Source organism: Schistocerca nitens, chromosome 2 (assembly GCF_023898315.1).
Source record: "Schistocerca nitens isolate TAMUIC-IGC-003100 chromosome 2, iqSchNite1.1, whole genome shotgun sequence".
In the NCBI taxonomy this organism is placed as follows: domain Eukaryota; kingdom Metazoa; phylum Arthropoda; class Insecta; order Orthoptera; family Acrididae; genus Schistocerca; species Schistocerca nitens.
Genome location: NC_064615.1, coordinates 174,070,399 through 174,079,924, shown reverse-complemented (window position 1 = coordinate 174,079,924; position 9,526 = coordinate 174,070,399). Strand labels below are relative to the sequence as shown.

The window sequence follows — 9,526 nt, the reverse complement described above, 5'->3', positions numbered from 1 at the left end:
AGTTTGGAAGGTAGGAGACGAGGTACTGGCGGAAGTAAAGCTGCGAAGACGGGGCGTGAGTCGTGCTTGGGTATCTCAGATGATAGAGCGCCTGCCCGCGAAAGGCAAAGGTCCCGAGTTCGAGTCTCTGTCCGGCACACAGTTTTAATCTGCCAGGAAGTTTCAGAGGGGAGGTTGTGACTCCGTCAATAGGGTTAAACATTCTGCAATGACGGTATCAATAAACTTGGCTCCCTCTGGGAGAAATGTATTCGTCGCCGGGGTGAATGTGTTACGAAATAAAGATGTAGATATGAAGAATAAAGACGTAGAATGCTAATAAAGTTTGTTTTATTGAAAAGGCCTTAAGAGTTTTAATATAAAATATTCTGAGGCATTAATTTTCAATACGCCCTCGTAGATTAGAAAATGGGGCACTAAAGTGGTAGATGGATTTTGCTATTTGAACAAAAAAAATGACTGATGATGGCCGAAGTAGAGTGGATATGAAATTTCTAACTGAGAACAGCAAGATATACATTTTTGAGAATGAGATGTTTGTTAACACCGAATATAAATTTACGACTTAAGAAGTACTGGTAATTGTCCACCACCGATTCTTTAAATGATCGAACTCCGATTTGCTTACAGATTCTTTTTATTTTACAGGTCTGTCTTGATCACTCAAACTTTTACACTCCACTGTTACCGGTTTCAGCTACTGCCATCTTCTGATGTTACCAACAAAAACAGGGTGTAACCAACTAAGTTAATTTTGCTGAGCCTGGTCCTACGAAAGAAAGATACAACGTATTTACAAGATTATCAGTCATGTATTCCCGCCTTACATACCATAAAATATTCTGATATAGTATCGACGTCAATATAAACATGTAGGTACATAGTATGTGCTGGTGATGATCAGAATGCGTGTGGTATTTATATAAAAAGACTGAGGCCAGTAGACAATAGGTGATTTACATGATTAACCAGTATCGCAAATGTAACGGTTAAAATGCGGTATGCGTAGTCACTAATTTAAATTACTTCACATGGCAAAACGAACGCCTGACGATAAAACATGTACTGACATACTACACGTGGAATTAGATCCATATTTGAAATCCACACAAAGAGTACAGACACTAATAATGTGGAGCTCCTAGCCTGCAAAGTAAAACATGCAATTGTGTAAAAGCCAATATAAAAAAGTTTAACAATAACATTATATTTATAAAACGAAATCTTCCAGCATAGCAAAACAATTTCCGTAACTGTAAGTGTAAGGTAATTAACGAAACAGCGACTATTAATTAAAAATTAAACATCGGCAATACATCCGGTGTGGGACTCACTGGTGGCGCCTCGTAGCTTCTCTTTATGACGTTCTTGTTTTCCTGCGGCGGAACTTGTGGAGGAAGGCCCAGTCTCCTCGTCGCTGGCGGCCGGCGCACACGACCGCTCGACAAACAGTAGGGGCGCTCCACGCTGGTCAGACTAGTAGTTTTCCGAATACATCACAATAAGCGTTCAGGTTAAACACATTCTTTTCATTCAGTAGTAATTCTGGTTGCTGTTTTCTGTGTACTTAAATCTCCATTTCCTCGAGTAGGTTCAGTAACTGCCCATCCTGCGCCCTATGCAACAGTTTCATATTATTTTCTACTTTCCCTGTCGAATGTTTTTCTCTATCCAAATGTGTACCAAAAAATTGTTCAAATGGCTCTGAGCACTATGGGACTCAACTGCTGTGGTCATAAGTCGCCTAGAACTTAGAACTACTTAAACCTAACTAACCTAAGGACAGGACATCACACACATCCATACCCGAGGCAGGATTCGAACCTGCGACCGTAGCGGTCGTGCGGTTCCAGACTGAAGCGCCTTTAACCGCGCGGCCACTCCGGCCGGCAAATGTGTACCGAAAAACGGTCTTATTTTGGTAGTAGGTATTCTCCCTAAAACGAGTCTTGAAATTCCTTCCCGTCCGACCGATATAATACGTGACACAGTGTTGGCAGTTGACCTTATAGACACAAGATTCCAAATATTTGTTGCTGTTGTTGACAACTTTGTGCCGTAGCCTACAACCAGTTGTACATTTCGTTTGAAATCCAGTTTTTCCTTTCGTTTTTCTGGAAGCTTGTGCAATTCTGTCGGAAAATGCACCATTGTACGACATAGCAACAAGTTTGTTGCCCTCTGGTTCTATTGTCTACTTCTTGTTCACATATTGTTCACTTTCTTTTATTATTAAGATTCATTACATCACGGTCCTTATATCCGTTTGCCTCGGCTACTTGATAAATTTGTGCCAAGTCAGGCCAAGAATGAGGTAAAACTGTCCCTTGACACAAGAGAAGTGCGCATTATGGAAGATGTTCAGACTTTATGTCTCATGTTGCTTACAGTTTGTTGTAAATAGTTAATAGCTCTCATTATCACTGGGTGAGTGTAGCTCGAGTAATTTGCGCTCCACCCCGTCGCAATTTCTAACTCCTTGGGTAAACACTTTGCTGAGATTTCGAGCTCTTCAAATTACCCGCCAGCGTTTCTCCCGAAGAAACGTGCAGCGGAAGTGCGACCTCTTGCTTTCTTCTCTCAAAATCGCGAAAGCTAAAATACGGTTTTCTCCATGCGGGAACTCCTACATGCACTCTCTTCTTCTCGCTCCTCCGCCCCAGGACCGGATGGTATCCACATCCAAATGTTGCTGCATTTATCAACCCATAGTCTGCGTCACCTCCTTCGCCTTTATAATCGAATTTGGACCGACAGTACTTTTCCCAGACGATGGCGGGAAGCTATCGTCGTTCCTGTTCCGAAACCTGGAAAGGACAAACATCTCCCCTCTAGCTATCGCATTTCTCTCACGAGTAGTGTATGTAAGGTTTTGGAGCGTATGGTGAATTGCCGTTTAGCTTGGTGGCTGGAGTCCCGCAGTTTTTCAACACCTGCCCAATGCGGTTTCCGAAAGCATCGTTCTGCAGTTGACCATCTTGTTTCTCTCTCCACTTATATCATGAACAATCTTCAACGGAAACGCCAAACAGTAGCAACATTTTTTGATCTGGAGAGAGCATACGATACCTGTTGGAGGACAGGCATCCTCCGCACACTGTTCTCTTGGGGCTTTCGAGGTCGGCTGCCCCTTTTTCTTCGCGAATTTATGGCAGAGCGCACGTACTTTCTCCCAAGAAAACGGGGTACCCCAGGGCTCCGTGCTAAGTGTTGTACTGTTTGCTATTGCCATAAATCCAATTATGGATTGTCACTTTCCTGATGTCTCGGGCTCCCTCTTTGTGGACGATTTTGCGATCTACTACAGCTGTCAACGGACCAGCCTTCTTGAACGACGTCTTCAAAGATGTCTCGATCGCCTCTACTCTTGGCGCACCGAAACCGGCTTCCGTTTTTCTCCCAGTAAGACCGTTTGTGTTAATTTTTGGCGACGTAATGAGTTTCCTCCACCCTCCTTACATCTAGGACCTGTAAACCTTCCGTTTTCGGACGTCGCTAAATTCTTGGGTCTTATGTTTCACAGAAAACTGTGCTGGTCCTCCCACGTTTCGTATCTTTCGGCTCGCTGTCTGCGATCGCTCAACACCCTCCGTGTCCTGAATGGTACCTCCTGGGGAGCGGACCCAGTGGTCCTTCTCCGCCTCTATTGCGCCTTAGTGCGCTCGAAATTGGACTATGGAAGCATAGTTGACTCCTCTGCTCGGCCGTCTATTCTTCGTCGTCTCGACTCTATCCACCACCGTGGATTACATTTAGTGTCTGGAGCTTTTTACACCAGCCCTGTGGAAAGCCTTTATGCTGAGACTGCTGAACCTCCGCTGTCCAATCGGCGAGCAGTCCTTCTAAGTCGTTATGCTAGCCATCTGTCTTCCATGCCTGCTAATCCAGCCCATGACATTTTTTTCGACGTCTCCTTTGATGTAGGGTATGCAGGCCGCCCCTCCTCCCTACTACCACCGGGAGTCCGCTTCCGTCAACTGCTCCATTCTCTTTCCTTCCGCTTTCCTAAAACCTTCTTAACAACTTGGGGTACAGCACCGCCTTGGCTCCGTCCCCGGATCTGCCTGCTCCGTGACCTTTGTCAGTTTCCCAAGGATGGTACCCCTTCACTTGTTTATCGTCGGGCATTTGCTGCTCTATGTGCACAAACGAAGGAAGCCACATTTATTTACACTCATGGCTCGAAAACATCGTTAGGTGTAGGGAGTGCCTATATTGTTGGCGACACCCCAAATCAATTTCGGCTTCCCGACCAGTGTTCGGTTTATACTGCGGAGCTTTACGCTGTTCTCCAGGCTGTCCACTACATCCGCCGCCATCAGCGGATACAGTATGTTATCTGCTCAGATTCTCTCAGCTCTCTCCTCAGTCTCCAAGCTCTTTACCCTGTGCACTCTCTGTTCCACCGGATTCAGGACTGTCTGCGCTTGCTCCACCTGGGGGGCGTCTCGGTGGCGTTCCTCTGGCTCCCGGGACACGTTGGTATCTGTGGAAACGAGGCGGCCGATATTGCGGCCGAGGCTGCAGTCTCTCTTCTTCGGCCAGCTATTCAATCGATTCCCTTCGCCGATCTACGGATCGTTTTATGTCGTCGTGTTGTTCTTTTATGGCACGCACATTGGTCGACACTTCCCCATAATAAATTGCGGGACGTGAAAGCTCTTTCTTGTGCTTGGACCTCTTCCTCACGAACGCGTCGTCGGGAGGAGGTAATTTTAACTAGACTCCGGATAGGGCACTGTCTTTTTAGCCATCGACATCTTTTAAGCGGCGATCCTCCCCTACTCTGTCCCCACTGCTCTCACCTTTGGACGTTAAGACACCTTTCAATCGAGTGCCCCCATTTTACTCCGTTACGAGCCCGTCTACAGCTGTCGCCTGATATATCGTCCATTTTAGCAGATGACACGCGCTCGGCCGATCGCGTTCTCGAGTTTATTAGTGCCAGTGAAATGACGTCAGTCATTTGAAGCTTTTTTTTTCGGGGGGGGGGGACAACCAAACCCTTTCTGTAGTGGATTTTTAAGCCTTCCTTCTGCTTTTAGTTTTTCCATTTTTTTGAGTTTCGTTCCCATTGCTGTTGGTTTCCATTTTCGGTTTTTACTGTTTCCTAAGTCACGGACCGGGCGCTAAAGACCATAGCAGTTTTGCGCCCTAAAACAAAAAAAAAAAAAATTTGCGATCCGCCTTAGCAAAAGCAAGTTTTTCCCGTATCTCCATGTTTATGACGTCATATCACCTGAAATATGTGCAGCGCAGGGATATAATTTCTCAGGTACATTCAGTGGTGAATGTAGAAACTGTCTGCAAAATATATTATGAATGTAGTCAGTAGTAAAGAAGTATTACACTAAAACGTCATGCCCGATGCTGACATTTTGCTGCGTGAACACTGAAACTGTACTAATCGATAAACGTTTTTATTTTCATTAGTTTGTGGAGGGGAGTGGGTGTCAGCGAGAAAATATGTGTAACGTCTACTTGGAGTCGCTAGGTGATCTCATTCTCAGTTACCTTGCGAAAATGTTCCCGGTAGTTTGTGTGTCGTGACTTGCGCTGCCGCAACACAACTAAGGTTAATACTTAACTTACTGCGTTACACCTTTAACGTAAGATTAGGCTTCTGAGTGAACGTACTTATATGGATATGGTGTCTGTACATGTCCGAATGAACAGACACCATATCCGTATAAGTATATACTCCTGGCAATGCCGGCCATCATCTTCTTCTTCTGTGCGGATGCACACATATTACCCGAACTCTTACGAGACTTGGTAGAATGTCTTCCACGAGTAATGAGAGTGTTGGGAGGGACACTTCGAATGTAGTGTGTGGACATATAAAGTGAGAATGTGGGTCTAGCGGGAGGCGTGCGCTAGATAGTCCCTGCAGTCGCACTATCCTCTGTGCCCTCGGTGGCTCAGATGGATAGAGCGCCTGCCGTTTAAGTAGGAGATCCCGGGTTTGAGTCCCGGTCGGGGCACACATTTTCTCCTGTCCTCGTTGATATATATCAACTCCCGTCAGCAGCTAAAGGTATTAATAAATAATTCAAATTTCGTCTTAGTGAATAGGTTATAAGAGCATTTTAATTTTCAAATTCTGTCAATAGTTATATGAAATACTGAGTATGTAAGTTCCGTTACTCCTCTCAGCCGCCAGGTAAACAACCTGGGATTATGTAAGCGCTTTAGTCGTTCAGTAACATAGGTTACTGAAGATAATTACCTGGTATGTAGCGTTAAACGAAAGATAAATGTAGATGATAAACTTCTAAAATATGATGCTACAGAATAATGCTGAAGATTAGGTTAGGGGATCAGATAAATAAAGAGGCAGTAGCTAATCAAACGAAATTCATGGTGAAACTTAACCAACAGAGCGGATTGGTTGTAAGACACATCCTGATGGACAAGTCGTCCATTTCGCAATGGAGAAATGTGGGTGGGAGTTGCAGAGGAAATTCAAGGCTTGAGTACAGTAAACAGGTTCAAATATATGTAGACCGCACTATTTATGAGGAGGTTATGTGGCTGACACAGGACAGTCTAGCGCGAGGAGCTGCATGAAACCATTCATCGTTCTGCCGACTGCCATGGCGCCCTCGACATTAGGGGCTGACGGCACCATGCACAACTCATTTGTCATGCGGGCTGCAGCGAGCTCAGCTCCTTGAATGCAAACGACATGGAACTTCGTAACGCCGGAACTCCGCGGTCAGACCACCGCACAGTGTCAACATACTCCGACCAAGTCACCAGGTCGTTGGCGAACTTCACCTCTTCATGCATCCACCGTGTCATGTGCCAAAAATACAGTTGCACGTATCCATCCGCGAGACAGATCCTTATGCCAGCACATGACCTCTACAGAGCAGATCCATCGCAGCCAGCAACGTGGCGGTATCCCCTTCACTGCACCAAGGATTTGGCTATTGAAGGCTGGACAGCATGCCACTCCAAATGGTGAGCTGTATCCTCATTGAGAATACGTATCATTGTACTTCTAGCCGGCACGGTAGTATCAGACTGTGTGGTGTGCGTACTGTAAGACCTTCGGTAAACACACCATCAGGTTATTTGACTTGCAGCTCTAACGAAGTAGGTGAGTGTCAGAAATATGTCTCGTGGTCTTATCGTGGCGTGTTTATCTTCTGCCGTTATATCAGGCGATAGAAATGCCACTTGCACGCTTAGAGTAGCAGATTGACGGTGACCAACTTTAAACAGAACTTGATTAATTTTCACACACATTTATTAAAATAATAAAAAGCATAGAAATTACTTAACTTGATTCTGGATGCTGTTTACAATTGACAATCTGAAGTTCCTTTGGTCGTGGTACGTTAACCTTATTCTCACATATCTCTGATACTTGACAAAGTATCTATTCATTTCTCTTCATGGCTATGTACAGGAATATGATAATCTTATTAGGCGCAGATTGAAACTTGACTATAGACTGGTACAGAGAAATGCAGACTATTGCAGACTAAGGCAGACAGATGCAGACTGACTAATCGGAGGTCTGTACACTCGTTATAATACCTCGCGCGTTCAAGTATCACTGCGTGAGTGTGATCCGCGAGGAGAAAAGGTTCTACGTTAGCAGCAATCTCATTTGCTGCGTTACATATTAATACGTGGATCGGCCTAACAAGGGAACCTCCCCACCGCACCCCCCTCAGATTTAGTTATAAGTTGGCACAGTGGATAGGCCTAGAAAAACTGAACACAGATCAATTGAGAAAACAGGAAGAAGTTGTGTGGAACTATGTAAAAAATAAGCAAAATGTACAAACTGAGTAGTCCATGTGCAAGTTAAGCAATATCAAGGGAACTATGAGCTCAGGAGCGCCGTGGTCCCGTGGTTAGCGTGAGCAGCTGCGGAATGAGAGGGCCTTGGTTCAAGTCCTCCCTCGAGTGAAAAGTTTAATTTTTTATTTTCAGACAATTATCAAAGTTCAGGCACTCACACATAACCAACTTCGCTCTCCAAAATTCCAGGACATGTTCAGATTTGCTTGGACATATGCAGGATTTGACGGTCTACACACGGAAAAAATTGAAAACGTTAAAAACGTGTTTTGACAGACAACAGGGAAAACTGTGCGACTGTGAAACTGTTGCATTCATTTGTTGCAGTTTATGTGACAAACTCTTATGTTTTCATCACTTTTTTGGGAGTGATTATCACATCCACAAGAAAACCTAAATCGGGCAAGGTAGAAGAATCTTTTTACCCATTCGCCAAGTGTACTGGTTAGGTGGGTCGACAACATATTCCTGTCATGTGACGCACATGCCATCACCAGTGTCGTATAGAATATTTCAGACGTGTTTTCCTGTGGAGGAATCGGTTGACCTATGACGTTGCGATCAAATGTTTTCGGTTCCCGTTGGAGAGGCACGTCCTTTCGTCTACTAATCGCACGGTTTTGCGGTGCGGGCACAAATCACAGACACTAAACTTGTTACAGTGAACAGAGACGTCAATGAACGAACCGACAGATCATAACTCTGCAAAAATGAAGAAAGTAAACTTTCCACTCGAGGGAAAACGTGAACCAAAGACCTTTCGTTCCGCAGCTGCTCACGCCAACCACGGGACCACAGCGCTCCTGAGCTCACGTTATCCTTGATGTTGCATATCTTGTGCATGTACTGCATGGACTACTCAATTTGTATATTTTGCTTATTCTTTTCATAGTTCCACCCAACTTCTTCCTGTTTTCTCGATTGATCTGTGGTCAGTTTTTCAAGGCCTATCCACTGTGCCAACTTAAAACTAAATCTGAGGGGGGTGCGATGGGGAGGTTCCCTTGTAAGCAGAATTTGGTCCATCTCTAAGACAGCGCCATCTCGTAGTGCGGAGACGGACGAGCGCTGCGCCTGCGCAGTTGTGCTTAGCAGGGCGCGCTCTAGTGGGAAAGTTGTGTACGCGCTGACTATGCGGAACTATGTACACAACAGACTGGAAGTTTATATCCTTTAGCCACTTCTTTACTATTGGCGCTCAATACTGCTTCAGCAAAGTACACCATAACAGTTTGTTCCAAGGTTATTCTTCTTGACTGAAGCTTAGATTTGGACCTTGGTTTTAAAACTTATTTTTCCACTTTAATCTATAGTCCTTAGGGCGTCAAGACTCTGCTCAATAAAGACGGGGTAGCTTCAGAAACTTAATACATTGTTTTCAACGTAGGGCTCTTATGACTTTAAGATTGTGTCCACATATTTAACTCTTTTAAGTGTCGTCGAACTTAATTATTTACTTTACTATTCGAGAAGTCTAAATGGCTCCGTTATATACGGACCATAAAAAAATGGTTCAAATGGCTCTGAGCACTATGGCACTTAACATCTGAGGTCATCAGTCCCCTAGACTTAGAACTATTTAAACCTAACTACCTTAAGGACATCACACACATCCATGCCCGAGGCAGGATTCCAACCTGCGACCGTAGCAGCAGCGCGGTTCCGGGCCGAAACGCCTAGAACCGCTCGGCCACAACGGCTGGCTTAC

General features: G+C 44.8%; 1 non-coding gene across 1 annotated transcript; it reads left to right on the top strand.

The window, feature by feature from the left end:
- The first annotated feature begins 5,909 nt into the window (after positions 1–5,909).
- Trnak-uuu (transfer RNA lysine (anticodon UUU)) lies at positions 5,910–5,984 on the top strand. The gene has a single exon. It is a non-coding gene; the product is annotated as a tRNA-Lys (tRNA).
- The last annotated feature ends 3,542 nt before the right edge of the window (positions 5,985–9,526 follow it).